A 19,070-nucleotide genomic window follows, 5' to 3' on the forward strand; every position below is an offset into this window, starting at 1 on the left:
AGACCATGCTTGCAGTGGGTCATGTAACATCTGGAAGATAGTTACTAACACCTCAGGTAGAATAAACTTTGCATTCTGACAGGCATGGTACTTTGGTAAAACAAACAAGGGCAGGACATATACAGTTAAAAGTAAGGTCTTGGGTATGAACTTCCAGAGGAAGTGGTGGTTGTCAGTACAATTACAACATTTAAAAGACATCTGCATAAGTTCATGAATAGGAAGAGTTTGGAGGGATATTGGCCAAGCTCAGGAAAGTGGGACTAGTTTAGTTGGGATTATGGTCAGCACGGACTGGTTGGACCGATGGGTCTGTTCCTATGCTGTATGATTCTTTGACTCCAATACCATTCATGTGAAAGTCTAGCTTCGTCAATCCACAGATGTTGTTTGATCTACTGAATGTTTTCAAGGTTTGTGTTATAAAGGAAGGCTGAATAGGCTGGGACCTTTTTCACTGGAGCTTAGGAGGTTGACAGTCAACCTGATAAAGGTTTATAGAATAATGAGGGGTATAGATAGAGTTAATGGTAGTTACCATTTCCCTAAGATGGGAAATTTCAAGACTACAGGGCACACTTTTAAGGTGAGAGGAGAGAGATTTAAAAAAGACATGAGGGGCAATTTTTTTACAACGAGGGTGATTTGTGTGTGGAATGAACTTCCAAAGGATGTGGTGGATGTGGGTACAATTACAAAGTTTGAAAGACATTTGGATAGATACATGAATAGAAAAGATTTGGTGGCATATGGGCCAGGAGCAGACAGGTGGAACTAGTTTTAGTTTGGGATTATGTTCGGCATGGACTGGTTGGACCGAAGGGTCTGTTTCAGTCCTGTCTGACTCAATGACACACACTGTTTTATTTTCAGGAAAAAGAATTATTTACATGGCAGGCAGAAAACGGACACCTTGAACTGAGTCACTTGCATGCCTTTAATGTTGAATGGGGCCTAGTAATGATGAGGTTAGAATGGCATAATGTCAGCTCTGTCACATGCTTATTGAGACATTGTGTGCTTTCAGACTTGTCATTGTGTCTCCAGTAACATTAATGAAACTAGAATCTTAGGCTGAGTGTCACCTGATATGGTGCCAATTTGGAGATTACCATATTTTAGTTTGCATAACAAATACCACACAGGGTCAGGTTCTTCTTGAGTCTGACATCTGAAGTTAATTTACAAAACTGGATTATTTATGAGGCTGTAATATCATGGACTTATACATGCAGTCTGGTTCGATGCTAACTAATGCTCCTGTAAGTTACACACACATGTACTGACATTTTTTTCAAATTCATTAATGGGTTGAGGGTGTTGCTAACCAGGCAGTATTTATTGCCCAGAAGCCAGTTAAGAGTCAACCACATTGCTGTGGGTCTGGAGTCACATGTAGGCCAGACCAGGTAAGGATGGCAGTTTCCTTCCCTAAAGGACATTAGCAAACCAGATGGGTTTTCCCTGACAATTGACAATGGATTCATGGTCATCATTAGATTCTTAATTTCTGATATTTTATTGAATTTAAATTCCACTATCTGCCATGATAAAATTTGAACCTGGATCCCCAGCACATTATCTAGGTCTCTGGATTAACAGTCCAGCGATAATACCACTAGGCCATCGCCTCCCCACAAATAACAAAGAAAGCGTGACTGAAGGTGAGGTGGGTATCTTTATATCAGAATGTCACATGTGATGGTGACATGTGACTGTCTTAAAGGTACACACCTGTCTAGTCTGTAATCTATGCCATGATATAACTGCTCCTCACTTCCCATGGAGTTAATATGATACCTGGATATTTGCCCTATGGGAATCATTATGAGACTTACTCTAATAGAGGAAGGTTGGTGTCACCACCTTCTAAACATCTACGTGGTGTCAGTCATTGCTTAATATTGACATGTTTATCTCAGAATCAGAAAGCTGTTGGTTCAAGTCTCACTTTAGAGACTTAAACACATAAAACCAGGCTGACACCTGTGCAGTACTAAGGGAGTGCTGCACTGTCAGAGGTGTGGTCCGTACGATGTTAAAGAGAGGCTCTAACTGTCAATTGCAAAAGATCCTGAGACAATATTCAAAGAAAAGTGAGGAGAGTTATTCACTGTGTTCTGTCCAATATTCATCACTTGGCTGTTTTGTGGAAGCTTTCTGTGCATAATGTAGCTGCTGTATTTCCTGCAGTAGTATAGCGACTACACTTCAAAGACATTCTGTTGACTGTGAAGCTTTTCTCAATGACATCCTGAAGTTGTGAAAGGCGTGATAGAAATGAGAATTCTTCCTTTCAGCAATGTTGTCTCATCACTGGTTGCTTCATACACTGAACAATAAAGATTTATTCGCCTGTGGGGGCAGCTTGGATCATTTCTTACATACACAGTATGGTGTGAAGTAGTTCTCAATCTAATGCATTGTATGCTTAACATTAAAAGGAGATGGATTACATCAAAATGTTCCTCTAACAGTATTGCAAACTTTGCAACTATTACTGCACATTACTATTACTCGCTATTGAACAACATTCAAATTAAAACCCATTGGGATTGAAATTCTTGCGGGTGAACAATTGTAGTTCAATGTGCTCATTTCGCCACAACAACATTCCCCCAATCTCACTGGCTCATCCTAATGGAAAAATCAGCACAAGGAAAGAGCTCAATCATTAGGTGCTGCCATTCAGTAAGAGATCTAAGCGACCTAACCCATCATTCATGTACATTAGGCATCAAATGTTGGCAGAAGATTTTCAATTTTTAATGTGGTGTCCACTGACATTATGAAGATATAGTGAAAGAGGGAATGTATTTCAGTGAAGGCAAACAATTAAAAAGGAGTTTGAACAATTACACAAAACAGCAGGAGACTGCTCGGTTCTGGCTGTGCCAAAATCTGGATGTAATCTTACTCCCATTTTGAACCAGTGTCATTACATGAATGTAAATGTGTGCACTGTTTGTCTGGGAGAAAAATAGAATTGGGAAGAGGAAAATTGATAGATGGCTGTAGATAGGCGCTGAGCGAACCAAGTAAGCATTGAGATGGCCTAAGCCTTTCAGTCCGACTACGGAATTTCCGGGGTATTACATGAAGTCTGACCAGATGGGTCCCTAGAATCAGCCCTTTGAATCTCTGACTAGGGGAACTGACACGCTTTAAGAATCTTGCACAGGAATTATTCCAAGTCCTACAGTCAACTGAGGTGGGAGTAAATTTAATGAGCAGCCCTATGCACCCTGATTGTAGAAGACCAAAGATTGCCACATTCCCCCCACAGTTTCCAAAGCCTCCAAACCCACCCCCACCTCCTGCGACACGGCAGAGGATATGTTGGGCGTGGCTCAAATCATAAGCCGTTGCCCCATGTGGTGCCTATAACTTATGGTGAGCACAAGGGCCAATTTCCATTGGGCCTATCCGTTCAGGTTTGGGCTGGTAGCACAGTGCCCAGACTGGGCCCAAACTCGTTTCTATCCCCTGAACTCCAATTACAGCAGCTCCACCCACACACAACATATGGTCGGAATAAGTTAAAGAAGATACAGCCGATGTTTTTATTAACCAGATGCTCAGTGTAGTACGTCTGAGGAATATTAACCGCAACCTACAAGCAATGAAATGTTATCAATGTCAAACCAATCTCCTCCTTAAAGGGGAACAGTTTGCAAATGTCCAAGGCCTGAATCAGGTTGGTGTCAATCTTGAGCAGGAACTAAAACATCACAAACACATTTCGCTTCTTGGTTTCCTCTTAATTCTGCTTAAAGTGCCATGGCACTAGAAGTCAATTGATTCCTTGTTTGGTGAAATCCCTTCAGTTTCTTTTCCACAGTGACAAAAACCCTTAGTCTCGCCATTATTCAGCACACTGCTACCCTCCTTTGAATCCTTTCACTGCCTCAAGGATTTACTATGTGTACAAATTACGGAACAAATGAGGGGGCACTTTTTATAAGGTCACCACCTGGGCTGTTCCAACCACATAGCTAACAGATGTAAAATTACCGTCAGTTCAAAGGTCAGGACCCAATTTCACAGTCTACACCCTCTCATCCTCTGGCTTGTCTGAAACAATCCAGCAAAACCCATTGTGGGTGTCTGGCAGTTCTGAACAAAGTAACAGAGTTGCGATGGGAGAGATAGATTCAATTTCTTCCCTTTGGAAGGTTGCTTTATGGGCCACAAGACAATAGATTTTGGCAGGGAGGAAAGTGGGTAGAACAAGACTATTTACAGGGACTGAATCGGAGGAGTAAGATGGCAAATAGAGTGAGACAGACACTTCAATGATGATGAGATCCCTGGCTATCAGGAGAAAAGATGGGCAGTTAAAATATATGGGACCTGCTGAGGCGATGGTCTAATGCTATTCTCACTAGACTATTAATCCAGAAACTCAGTTCATCTTCCAGGGACCCAAGTTGAAAACCTGTCACAGCAATCATTTGACAGTAATGTCACTGGAATAGTGAGCAGAATGCCAGGCTAAAATTCTGGGGATGTGGGATCGAATCCTACCATGAAGTTACAATTCTATGTTCTGAATAATATTCAATTTTTGTCTCAGGTTTTTTTTTTGTTTGGAGTGAAAGGGGAGGTTTCATATCATTGTCTGTTCAACCTCGCACACCTTTCATTGCTGGGCTGGCCGGAAGCCCACCTTCAATCAAGCCCACTTGTTGTCAGAAGTAAAAGCAGAAAGTGCTGGAGAAACTCAGCATGCCTGGCAGCATCTGTGGTGACAGCAACAGAGTTGATATCATGACTCTTCTTTACTGTGAAGACCTGCCCAAACCTGCTGAGTTCCTCCAGCACTTTCTGCTTTTATTTCAGATTTCCAACGTCTGCAGTATTTTGATTTCATTTAACGTATTGTCAGATTCAGGTATTAGAAGAGCATTTGAAAGCTGGGGCGGCACCACAACTGAAGTCTGAATGTGCAGTTGTTTCACTCAACAATCATCTGAATGCGAAGCAGGGTAAGAGTCCCCTTAGGACACGGTCTTCCAATATTCAGCTCTGTGGCCTGATATCCATTTCATGGGACAAGGGTTAATGCTGTCCATTGAGGCCTCAGTGTAAAGGGTTAATGCTGTTTAGAGAGCCCATTATTAAGGCAGAGAGAGAAAAAAAAATCAATTTCCTGTAACAGTCACATTATGGAATATTTCTCAGATGAAAGGGACGTTTGTGGTCGGGGAATGTTCATTTTGATGTTCCTCTTGATGCTCTTTTTGTAATGCAGCCTTTCAGCCTTCACTGAACAGCCTCTTATCTCTCCACAGGCTTGACAGGGGTACTCTCGCTGATTGACTCCATTGTAATTATCAATAGACTCCCAATTAGTCATGCACTCAAAAACCATGGAATGAAGTGGCCCTGTTTTTAACAATCTGAAAGAGGTTTAATGACCACACAAGCATTTTCCTTGCCTGTGGGAGAGTACATTCACATGAATTTTTGATCCGGGTGTAATTTTGGTCACTACAAGGATGCACTTAGAATATGAAAACACTAGCTGGCAATATTTAGCCTCTGAAAGGGTTGTGGGAGCCATTTGCGAGCTTTGTTTATTAAGGCATCCATGAATTTATTTTATTTGTTCGAAAGTGATTTTGGCTTCAGAAAGTTTAAAAACATCACTCACTGTATCAGCAAACAATGCCACAGCTCAATTAAAATTAACATTTAAAGAATATCTCTTTATGATTGTCTTAACCCATTTTGCTTTTCACAAAATCATCTCAGCAAGCAGCTTCTAACAGCAGACGCATTTCATATAATTTAGACTAACATTACATAAAATCGTCGGCCGTCATTAGATTTACGAAGCATCAGTCTCTGTTCAGCTCTCACACTTCATCATTTGTGAAGCAACTATTTGTGGCACAGTTGTAGTATCCCTGTCCCTGAGCTAGAAGACCTAGGTTCAAGTTCCACCTGCTTCAGAGGTATGTCAGAGCATGTCTGAACATGTTGATTAAAACGTCTGTAGAACAACTACCACAGCTGTAACTTCATGAAGTGAAGGAGTTGGGGGTGCCTTATCACACTGACAACTTTCAATTGCACAGTACCATAACCATAGAGCCATACAGCATGGAAACAGACCCTTCAGCCCAACCAGTCCATGCTGAACATAATCCCAAACTAAACTAGTCCCACCTGCCTGCTCCTGGCCCATATCCTTCCAAACCTTTCCTATTCGTGTACTTATCCAAATGTCTTTTAAACGTTGGAATTGTGCCCACATCCACCACTACCTCAGGAAATTCATTCCACATGTGAACTAACCTCTGTGTACAAGATTTGCCCCTCATGTATTTTTTAATCTCTCTCCTCTCACCTTAAAAATATACCCCCTAGTCTTGGAATCCCCCATCCTAGGGAAAAGACAACTACCATTAACTCCATCTGTATCCCTCATTATTTTATAAACTTTCATAAGGTCACCTCTCAACCTCTTACACTCCAGTGAGAAAAGTCCCAGCCTTCTTTATAACTCAAAGCTTCCATACCCGGTAACATCCTGGTAAATCTCTTCTGAACCTTCTCCAGCTTATTAAAGTCCTTCCTATAACTGTATGTTAGCCAAATGTCCCAACATGTTTCACACTACCAGAACCAGGGAAAATTTTGCACCATGCCACATTAGAAAGTACTATGACAGGTGAACAAATGCTCAATGAAAGAGTTAGATTTAAGGTTTAACTTAATGGTTCATTCAACTGATACTGGGTACAGTGAGAAGGTGGGTTATTTTTGTGGAAAGGTTAGACAGGCTCGATCTGTATCCATTGGTGTTTAGAAAAATGAGGGGTGATCTTACTGAAACAGACAAGACCCTGATCCTGAGGGGACTTGACAGGGCAAATGCTGAAAGGATGTGTTCACTCATGGGTGAGACTAGAACTGGGGACAGAAGATAAACAAAAGCCCCCCATTTAAGATGGTGGATGAGGAGGAATTCTCTCTCTCTGAGGGTCAAGGGTCTGTGGAACACTCTTCTCCAGAGAATGGTGGAGGCAGGGTCATGGAATATTTTGAGGGCAGAAGTATTTAGATTTTTGACTTGGTTACTAGGGAAAAGGCGGGAATGCGGAGTTAAGTTTAGCCTTAGATCAGCCATGATCTTACTGAATGTTGGTGCAGGCCTGAGATCTGCCTTGAACTTTCTCAATGACTGACCTTCCATTGCCCTGTGGGGCAGAGAATTCCTAAGATTCGCCACTCTCTGAGTGACAAAGTTTCTTCTTATCTCAATCCTAAATGGTCTGCCTTTTATTCTAAAACTGTTTCCCATGGTTCCAGACTCCACGTCAATAGGAGACATCCTTTTTGCATCTACATTGTCCATCCTTTTTCAAGTTTCTATGAGATTGCCTCTCATTCTTTGAAACTGTAAGGAATACAGGCCCAGGCTCCCGAAGCTGTCCTCATCAGATTGTCCCACCATCTCAGGAATCAATCTGGTGAAATTCTGCTGCACTCTCTCCACAGAACCGCATACAATACTTCAGATGCACATAATACCAGGCTCACTAGTGTCATATACAATTGGAACAATTCTTACTTTTCTCCTGTATTCAAATCCTCTTGCAATAAAGGCTAAGGCACCAAATGGCTTCCAAATTAGTTGCTGCACCTGCATGCTAGCTTTCAGTAGTTAACGAACAAGGACAGCTCAGTCCCTTTGGACTTTTCAATTCTCACCATCACTATCTCTGGTCAACCTATCAAAGTGACTAACTTCACACTTATCCACGTTATATTCCACCTCCCAAGCTCTTGTCCACTCACTTGGATTGCCTAAATCCTCTTCAAAGCCTTTTCCTCCCCAAACCCCACTTTCTTACCAAGTTTTGTGTCACCTGCAAGCAGAGAAATATTGCAATTCGGTCTGATATTCAAATGGTCAGCATTGATTGGGAAGGACTACAAATTAGAAATGATGGCTCAGTTGTGAGGAGTTTTGGTTTGAACCCATTTGGAATTCCCGTCTGATACCTCAGAAGGGATTCACTGGCATTGGAGGGATGGATCATAGAATCCCTACAGTGTGGAAGCAGGCCATTCAGCCCATTGAATCTACACTGACACTCCAAAGAGCATTCTACCCAGATCCACCCTATCTCTGTGATGCTGCATTTCCCGTGGCTAATCCACTCAGCCTGCACATCCCTAGATGCAATGGGCAATTTAGCACGGCCAGTCCATTTAACCTGCACATCTTTGGACTGTGGGAGGAAACTGGAGCATCCAGAGGAAGCCTATGCAGGCAGGGGGGGAATGTGCAAACTCCATACAGACAGTCACCCGAGGGTGGAATTAATCCCTGGTGCTGTGAGGCAGCAGTGTTAACCACTGAGCCACTGTGCTGCCCTATTGTAGACTTTACATTCACTCAGAATGATGTCGAGTTAATTAATAAGGCCAGCCGGTGTAAATCAGCTTGTAGAAAGTTTGTTGGTGACCTGACTGAGGTATTTAAAATGTTCAGAGGGGGTTAATGGATTACTTTCGACGATGAACCACTGATCTAAAACATTAGATAGAATTTAATCCAATCTTTCCGGATGTGAAACGTGGCAGCACTTCACATGGGAGGCCGTGCACCCACTGCGATTAAATCAGGGCTTGAAGATACTGATGGGCACAACTTGTCCACACACACAGCATGATGGCGATTAGGCTCACTAATGAGACACATGACCCCATTAACCCTCAACCCACCGGTGGGGAATGACAGCTCAGGAATCACAAGGGAGTCATAATGCCACCCAGTGCCTCTGTAAAGCTACCAGGTCTGCCTTCCTGGGGGTGACTTCCCACACTCTCAGACACCTGGCGTCCGACTGGGGGACCTGGCATCGGGAAGATGGGTGCGGGCTGGTGCTGGAAGCCATCTCTCTGCCTTTGCTGCCAGCTCTCCACCAGTCCCAATCCTGTTATCCTCAGCATGCTTCTTTAACCTGTGTCCAGAGAGCCAGGGATGATCCCTGGTGATCCCATTGGGATCATAGCCGGCAGCAGCCGATTGAGATATACACAGATTTCCAATTGGTAAGGGAATCAACGGTGACTGGGAAAAAGCAGGAAAGTGGATTTGAGGATTATCAGATCAGCCATTGAATAGTAGAGAGGACTTGGTAGGCAAAATGGCCCAATTCTGTTCCTATGCCCTTAAGGGCCAGGGTTTCTGTCCCTGAGTCCTAACTCTCAAGGATGGCCTAATTCCGGCCTAAGTGCAACCAAATCTCCTCAGAATTTCCATTCACAAGTGGCAGGAGGATGCCATGGATTCTCCAGTCAGTGGGCAAGATCGCCCTCCCCCCAAATTAAATTCCAGCCATTAACTCTGGTTGTCTCTTCACAGGTGCTGCCAGGCCTGCTGAATATTTCCTCCATTTTCTCTTTTTTACTTGTAACTTCCAGCATCTACACAATTTTGTCCTGTGAGACACCATCTCACAGAAAACATAGACAAAATCTTAAGTGCTCTGCCTTAAAAGCCCACACATACTGATAAAATGGAAGCTTTCAAAAGTGGGATCAATAGACTTATGCTTAATAAAGGTATCAAGGGAAATGAAGCAAAGGTAGACAAATGGAGTTGGTGTTACAGATTAGCCTTGATTTAATTGAATGGGGAAGGAACGAAGGGCTAACTGGTCCACTCCTGTTTCTATGCTCCTAAGTGTGTGGGGACATAGCCAATAGTGAAAGGGGGAACCCTAACACTAACCCTAACCCTAACCCTAACCCTATCGCAAAAGAGGCTGGAGCTACAGAGATGAGTGTGTGTGTGTGCTTGAGAGACAGTGTGTATGAGAGAGATAACAAGGTGTAGAGCCGGATGGAAACAGCAGACCAAGCAGCATCAGAGGAGCAGGAAAGCTGATGTTTCGGGTCTAGACCCTTCTTCAGAAAGGGTGTATGAGAGAGGATCTGTGTGTGTGTGTGTGTGTGTGTGTGTGTGAGAGACAGTGTGTGTGTCTGTGTGAAAGTTTGTGTGTGTGAGTGTGCGAGAGTGTGTGTGTATGTGTGATTGTGTGTGTGTGTGTGAGAGAGAGAGTGTGTGTGAGAGAGTGTGTGTGTGAGTTTGATTGAGATTATGTGTGTCTGTGTGAGAGCTTGTGTGTGTGAGGGTGTGTGTGTGAGAGAGAGAGTGTGTGTGTGAGTTTGATTGAGAGTATGTGTGTCTGTGTGAGAGTTTGTGTGTGTGAGGGTGTGTGTGAGAGAATGTGTGTGTGAGAAAGTGTTTGTGTGTGTGAGTAAGTGAGTGTAAGTGTGATTGAGTGAGTGTGTAATTGTGTGAGTGTATGTGTGATTGAGAGTGCGTAATTGTGTGAGTGTGAGTGTGATGGAGTGAGTGTGAGTGAGTGTGTGTGTGTCTAATTGCGTGAGTGTGTGTGGGAGTGTATGAGTGACAGGGTGCTAATCAAGAAACTGGTATTTACAGTGAACAGAGTCTTAGCTTATTCATTTGAGACTTCTCTATCCAATATTTTAATAGTCTCATTGAAACAATTTATTTTAAATTGGTTATTGCCCCTGTTAAGTTTACAATTTGCTAACTGTTTGTGTGCACATATATCACAATAAAATGTTTGGGAAGTTCTGTTAACTTGCTGTTAATAGGACAACCATGCTGAGTTCATATGGGTCTATGTTCTACTCTATTGCAACTGACAACAGGCTCAGCGCTGAATTTGCTGCTAATCAGCACGGTAGGGTTAGATCCTAGTTTCTCTATCTGCACAAAGTCAACAAATTAATTATATGCAAAAGAGAATGAGGTGCCTGAGAGAATTGAGAGCAATAATTGACAAAAATGCCAAAGTCTAACGTCTGGATGCACTATTCCAATCATCCCTATAACACCCCACCTCTCTCTACCAACACCCTCCCCCACCCTCACCCACAAAGCCCCCACTTCATCTCTTTCAGTAAAGTAGGAGTGAATTACTGCAGATGCTGGAATCTGTATTGAAAACAACAAACGCTGTGGAGATCACAGTGGGTCAGACAGCATCCAGGGAGAGAGAGCAAGCTCTGATGAAGAATCATCTAGACTCACAACGTTAGCTTGCTCTCGCTCCCTGGATGCTGTCTGGCCCACTATGATCTCCAGCATTTGTTTCCTTCAGTTCTGTGTTTGGTTGAATTCCTGTTATAAAAATCGAGCTTCATTAATTGTGGCGTAAAGATATTTATATTGACATTTGTTGAACTCACTCATTCAGTCCAGACAGAGCCAGCACATCCTCATTGGCCAAGGAAGGTTAATACTGGGCACAATGACTTTTGAATTTGCTTCCAGTTATGGATGGTCACTGTTACATTTAGGGGTGAAATTTGTCTCTTTATACATGTTCTTTATACATGATATTGGATGTTGCCGAGAATAGAAGGTTGGAGTTATAAAAAAAGGCTGGATAGGCTAGGGTAGTAGGAACTGCCAATGCTGGAGAATCTGAGATAACAAGGTGTAGAGCTGAATGAACACAGCAGGCCAAGCAGCATCATAGGAGCAGGAAGGCTGACGTTTCGGGCTGGGACTTTTTTCACTGAGCACAGGAGATTGAGAGGTGAAGATAGGAGTTTATACAATAATGAGGGTATAAACAGTGTAAATGGTAGTTATCTTTTCCCTAGGATAGGGGATTTCAAGACTGGGGACACATTTTTAAGGTGAGAGGAGAGAGATTTAAAAAAGACGAGGGACAAGTTTTTACAAAGAGGATGGTTCGTGTGTGGAACGAACTTCCTGAGGAAGTGGTGGATGTGGGCAGAAATGCAATTTTTAAAAAACATTTGGATAAGTACCCAAATAGGAGATGTTTAGGGGGATGTGGGCCAGGAGCAATCAGGTGGACTAGTTTAGTTTGGGATTTTGTTCGGCATGGACTGGTTGGATTGAAGGGCCTGTTTCCGCGCTGTATGGCTCTGTGCTAGAAGAGGACCCCTGAGGAATTCATTCCCTCCAAATATATTGGCTGAATTTCTGAAAGTAGAGACAGGTGAGAGTACAAGAATGATTGGTATCTTATAGAATCATAGAATCTTGCAGTGCAAAAGGAGGCTATTTGATCCAGCATGTCTGTACAGCTCCCGAAAGAGCTACCTAGCTCTTCCCAATCTCCAGCCCTAGCTCCATGCCTTCCAAATTCACCAATTTTGAAATATTTATTTAATACCTTTAACATAACAAAACTTCAGGATGGTTCAGGTGGTAAAATACAATTTAACTTGGAGCAAGGTAGAGTGGTTTTGGGACACCTGATCAAACTGGGATATTTAAAGCGCTGCCTTAAGGATAAAAGTGAGGTTGAGAAGTGGATGAATTAGTAGAGGGTATTCCAGTCTTTAGTGCTCAGACAGCTGCAGGCATAGCCAAAAACAATGGACTGATTACCATTGGGAATGCTGTAGACTTAGATCCACACGAATATCTTAAAGATTTTCAGGACTGGAGGAGATTACAGTGACAGGGAGGAACAAGGTCAATAGTTGGATTTGAAAACCATTTGACACAATGGATGAATATTACAAAGAGAATCCCTAGTTGCAGAAGCCTGTTGGTTAAAGAAAAGGAGTAAAATAAAATCAATACAACCTGGGAAAGTGTATCGAGCGCCTAAACCAATCAGTTGGGCATTTTAATAAACGTTGAAATAACATTTTGGTTTGAAAGAAATGTCAAACGACAAGCACTTCGAAATTGCATCATTTTTACATCCCTCTATATAACACTATGGTTCCTTCTATATTGTTCTAACAGCTGCTTAATGACCTAATGCCATAATCACTGGTCTATGGGACACATCAGATATTCTCTGAGGCACCAAGGAAGTAGGGCTGGAGGACTCTGTGTCCCAGACTGTAGCTTAAACCCTCATTCATGCAGCAGATTTAGCCTTGGAATGATTTATCTGTGGTTTCTCACAAGAAGGCATTTATAAATATTTTGGAGCCGGATCATTTTCCATCAAAGTAACCATTTTAATGTGGACTTTACATCATCGACAGGATCCACTCAAATTTGAAATTTCTTCTTTTGCTTCACCTAATCCCCTATGTGCACTTTCAATCTCCTAAGTTTTAGGACCATATTGAAATAAAGATTTGACCTTTTTCATCACTTTAAGATGCAACTCATAGCCTGACAACTCTTTAGCATTCTGTTGTCTTCTTTCCCCACATGGAGGATCCCAGTTCAGGTGTAATTTCTTGCTGATTTACTTCATGATCCTACCTACTCTACACCATGTGGCAGTACCTGGAAGGGTGATCTCAGTTATTTTAAATATAGAGTGAGTAGAATAATCATGCTTCGAAAAGACTTGAAGCACCAAGAAAGACTTCCTCGAAAACTATTCAATTCACAAAAGGATAGCAGCAAAACGATTAGTGGTAAAATGGTTTCCAATTTGTGTAGAGCATCTTAATTACAATCCCCAGTGGATGGAGCTTTGGCAGACTTCAGTGTGAGGTGGAAAAACGAGGAAGTGACACTATAAAATCTCTAAGAGTTACATATTCACAATAACAGACGTGTTTATTAATCCTGTCCCATTGAAAACAATGGGAGGTTTGAGTTCATTAATTACTTCCCCACAGGCTTATAAGTTTTAATGGGTTATTAAGTACTCTTGAGGAAACTGTTTAATAATCTCTTCTCGTGATCTAATACCATTGAAAACAGTAATTAGTGTTTAATTAGGGAGGCGTGTGCTGCGCATCACACAGTGAAATGAATGAGAGTTTAACACACTCAAGATAACCTATTGAGACTTAAGAGGGATTTGATTTAATATCCTCCCACCTCCAAGAGACCTGGTTATAACCTTCAAGTTATCCATTATTCACTGCCACCACATTCCAACAATGGAACAGGTTGTGTGCAGTCAGCATTAATATACTTTAGCTCGCTGCCCATGCCCACCCTTTGGATTATGCTTGACTCATTACTTTGCGTCTGCAAGTGACTTTATCAATTATTTGCCAGAATTTACAGCTCCTTAAAAATCCAAATGCATACATATGGGTACAAATGCATATATTTGAAATCCCACAGTTTTGCTTGTAGCTAAAAAACTAGGGCTACAATATGCTGCATTGAAACACCTTTCCCCAAACAAAAACTCTTTCCCTTCAGATGGCACTGTGTCTGGGAGAGGAATCTGTTCTGTGAGAGGACAGTGACAACTTGGTTGGTGGTTTCATGCTTAGTCTAGAATTCCATCTGTCACTACTGTATGTAAGTTATGTTTGACTAACTGATAAGATGGTTATTTTAAAAACTGGAAGGTTGCATCTACTTGCTTTCTTTTGGTGGTCTTTGTCCCACTCTCTAGTTCTCAGATGAATGTGTGTGGACATCTTGACAGGTAGACTTTATCCAAGTGCTCTCAATTCATGACAATATGGTTGACTCTTAACTGCTCTCTGAAGGGGTAACAAGCCACTTAGTATCGAACTCCTTCAATGGCACCTTCCAAACCAGCGACCTTAAACACATAGGGAGCAGCAGACACAAGGGAGTGCCAGCACCCAGAGCTGGAAATGCATTCCTTCGCGGTCACTGGGTCAAAATCCTGGAACTCCCTCCCTAACTACACTGTGGGTGTCCTTACATCAGGTGGTCTGCAGCAGTTCGAGAAGGCAGCTCACCACCAAGGACAACTGAGAATGGGTGATAAATGTTGGCCCAGCCAGCAACAACCACATCTGTGAAAGAATACAAAAAAGATGGCCTACCATCATCTTCTCAGGCCAACAAATGGGACCTTGACAGTGTTGCTCACATCCCAATAATGAATTAAGGAAAACTAATGTTTTATAACCTATTGAGATTGATTGAAGTTGGCATCTCCCCTAAATCCAACCTTCTCTATATGTCGAGGGAGTTCTGAAAGCTCAGTTTCATGAATTGCAATAGTTCTATTGATACAGACTCGGTGCTTAAAACCACCAACAAAAATGTAATTGGAATACAATAGTCAGAAGATAATGAAATCACACTTCCCTCATGGGAATAACTACTAACAAATTTCATTCTGAGAGATATGGAGCTTGAGTAGAAGGGATTTAAAACCAAATCCCATCCAGGAGGCTGAGAATGTTGTTTTAAAAGTTGGCCTGTTGAAAATGTAATCAGTATTCTCCACTGAACAATGTCCACGTTTGCAACATGAGCTCTTCCCCTTCCAGGTTTTTGGGACAACAGGTTGTCCAATAATCATTCAATTAATAATCTCCACCAGTCTGCTCCAAAGGGTCACCATTGCCTGCAAAGACTTAGCTCAGTATCAGGAGAACAATTTAAAGAAAGTCTAGAATATACATGGTAGCATAGGGAATGAAGTAGATGGGACTGTACTCACTGGCATTTAGAAGATTGAGAAACAAGCACATTGAAATATTTTAGTTTCTGAGCGGGTCTGACTCGGTAGATGCTGACAGGTTGTTTCCCCTTTAGAGAGAGTGCAGGACATGAGGGCATATTCGCAGAATAAGAGATTCCCCAGTTAGGACAGAAATAAGGAAAAATTTCTTCTCTTTGAGGGTAGTGAATCTGTGTATTATTTTTACTGCGAAGGACTGCTGAGACTGTGTCAATAAGAGTATGTTCAAGGCTGAGATGGACAGATTTTTAATCATGTCAACTCTGAAAAAGTCTTCAGATCAAAACCAGCCTCTGGTGATGATGGCCTCACCAGGCTTTGTCACTTCAAACATGATTTTATTGAATGGCAGAACAGACTTGATGGGCCAAATGATCTACTTCTTCTTTTACATCTTATGGTAACTCTTTGGGGATGCATGTTAGCAATTGTCTACAAATCAGTGCAGGTCCAAAAGTAAGAGCTTTCAGATTTTTTGCATTCTTGGGCTGGTCTGCTTCAGTTTGTCTTTTTCTCCCCATGTGGATTATTGCATGGTTTTGTTTATAGTGCAAGAACAAAAATATCTCCAAGCCACAAATTACAACTGAGGTGCAATTGCTATTGGTACATAGATATAGCAGCCATCTTACATAGGTATGTACCAGGGTCAGTTAATGCATTTCTGATGCCATTAATTTGCCTGACCAAGAAAAACTCTTTGTTTCTTCTGAAATAGAGACATGGATCTTTATAAAACAGACTTCCATTTGTATGCATTTCTCACAAGCAACAGATCTCCCAACATGATCTTAGTGAAAATGACGTACGTTTTTTGTAATCGCCGCTGTAGTGTAAGAAAAATGACAGCCAAATTGCGCAGAGTAAACTCCCACAATTGATGATTTGATAATGACCAGATAACCTCTTACTTCTGTGATACTGACTGAGGGAAAAATACTAATGAGGGCACCTGAAGTAACCCTAACCTTGGTTTTCTCCCTGAAATAAAGCCATGGATTTTTTTCCTACCTCCAGCCAAATGACACATTTATTTGTAAGGCAGGGCTTTTGGTAGTGCAGTAGCCATACAGTCATACAGTATGGAAACAAACCCTTCAGTCTAACCTGTCCATGCTAACCATAATCACAAACTTGTCCCACCTGCCTGCACTTCGCCCGTAACCCTCCAAGCCTTTCCTATTCATGAACTTATCCAAATATCTTTCAAATATTGCAACTGTACCTGTATCTATCACTTCCTCTGGTAGTTCATTCCACACACGAACCACACTCTGTGGAAAAAAAATTGCCCTCATGTCCTTTTTAAATCCTCCCCTCACCTTAAAAATATGCTCCCTTGTCTTAAACTCCCCCATGCTAGGGAAAAGACCCTTGTCATTCACCTTATCTATAACCCTTATGATTTTATAAGCCTTTATAAAGGTCACTCCTCAACCTCCTATGCTCCGGTGAAAAATGTCCCAGCCTTTCCAGGGTATTTTTATAACTCAAACCCTCCATTCCTGGCAACATCCTGGTAAATCTCTTCTGAACCCTCTCCAGTTTAATAATATCTTTCCTATAACAGGATGACCAGAACTGCAAACAATTCTCCAGAAGAGGCCTCGCCAATGTCCTGTACAACCTCAACATGACACCCCAATTTCAATACTCAAATGTCTGAGCAATGAAGGCAAGCGTGCTAAACACCTTCTTAATCACCCTGTCTACTTCTGAAGCAAATTTCAAAGAATTATGTACCTGACCCCCTAGGTCCCTCTGTTCTACAACACTTCCCATGGCCCTACCATTAATTGTACAAGTCCTACCCTTGTTTGTTTTACCAAAATTCAAAACCTCATGTTTATCCAAATTAAACTCCAACTGTCACTCTTCAGCCAATTAACACAACTGATCAAGATCTGAAGTGTCAGCCTAGATTTTTATGCTTAAATGGTGGAGTAGGACTTGAACCAACATTTACATCCACACTAGGACAAGCAAACAGGATGGAGGTTTCTCTCACATGAAAGAAAGGATCACTAGCAATGCTGCACTCCTGAATTATTACATGAAGAATATCATCACTATCATCATCATAAAATCCCTACAGTGTGGAAACAGGCCCTTTGGCCCAACAAGTCCACACTGACCCTCAGAACATCCCCTCCAGACTAATTCCCCCTATAACCCACCTAATCTACACATCACTGAAGACTACAGGCAATTTAGCATGGCCAATCCACCAAGTCTGCACATCTTTGGACAGTGGGAGGAAACCAGAGCACCCAGAGGAAACCCACGCTGACACGGAGAGAACGTGCAAACTCCACACAGACAGTTGCCCGAGGATGGAATTGAACCCGGGTCCCTGGTGCTGTGAGGCAGCAGTGCTAACCACTGAGCCAATATCCCTCCCTACTCCATAAAGGTGACCTAAAGAAACTGGTGGCCTTTGTCAATCTGGAATGAGCTGTAATTACTGATCAAGTTCTTTCACTGTGCTAGATTTAAATCAGCTTTCCTTCCAGCCCTTTTAAACACAGTGAGATAAGGCAAAAAACCACAGATGCTGGACAACTATGAAATTCTGATGAAAGGTCAGATCAGGCTCAAAATGTTAACTGTAATTCTCTGTCCGTAGATACTGTGGGGCCTGCTGGATTTCTCCAGCTTTTGCCATGTTTGTTTCAGCAGCTGAAGCATTTTGCTTTTCTGTCATTTCCAAAGTAGCTCCCTTCATAACCAAGAGAAAAAAGCACTTGTCCTTCATTGCTAGAGGGATGGAGTTTAAAAACAGGGAGGTTATGCTGCAGCTGTGAGGCCACACCTGGAGTACTGTGTACATTTTTGGTCTCCTTACTTGAGAAAGGATGTACTGGCACTGGAGGGGATGCAGAGAAGGTTCACTAGGTTGATTCTGGATTTGAGAGGGTTGCCTTACGAGGATGGATTGAGTAGGCTGAGACTATACTCACTGGAATTTAGAAGAATGAGGGGAGGATCTTATAGAAACATATAAAATTATGAAGGAAACAGATAAGTTAGAAGCAGGGAGGTTGTTTTGGGTAAAACTAGAACGAGGGGGCATAGCCTCAAAATAAGGGGGAGCAGGTTTAGGACTGAGCTGAGGAGGAACTTCTTCACCCAAAGGGTTCTGAATCTGTGGAATTCCCCGCCCAATGAAACAGTTGAATAGTTTTTAAGGCAAAGATAGATACATTTTTCAACGGTAAAGGAATTAAGGGTTATGGTGAGAGGGTGGGTAAGCAGAGCTGAGTCCACAAAAAGATCAGCCATGATCTTATTAAATGGCAGAGCAGACTCGATGGGCCAGATGGCCTACTCCTGCTCCTATTTCTTATGTTCTTATGAGCTGTAAACCAATTTGGGACATCTGGAGGTGGTGAAAGCCGTTAGATAAATACACTATATTTCTTCCTTTAATTAACAAAGTCATTTAAAGCTCAATCAGTTCTGAGGTACAGTTTAGTTCAATGTTTTCTTAACTCAGAATTGAAAACATGAGTGTGATGCACAGAATACCAGATCAAATCAGAGGTTCATGCATAGCCTGCCGATCATACAGGACTTTGCTTGGCATTTGCAAGTCTGTGTAGTCTGAGCCAGTTACCCACCTATCTGGTACATGAGATTATGAGCCAGTTA

At 42.1% G+C, this 19,070-nt stretch overlaps 1 protein-coding gene across 1 annotated transcript in view; it reads right to left on the minus strand.

Moving 5' to 3' along the window:
* The window catches only part of LOC109924484 (heparan sulfate glucosamine 3-O-sulfotransferase 3B1-like), a 141,507-nt gene that overhangs the window by 1,720 nt on the left and 120,717 nt on the right, over window positions 1-19,070 (minus strand). The window lies entirely within an intron of this gene.

The sequence above is a fragment of the Rhincodon typus genome, chromosome 23, assembly GCF_021869965.1.
Source record: "Rhincodon typus isolate 14 chromosome 23, sRhiTyp1.1, whole genome shotgun sequence".
NCBI lineage: Eukaryota > Metazoa > Chordata > Chondrichthyes > Orectolobiformes > Rhincodontidae > Rhincodon > Rhincodon typus.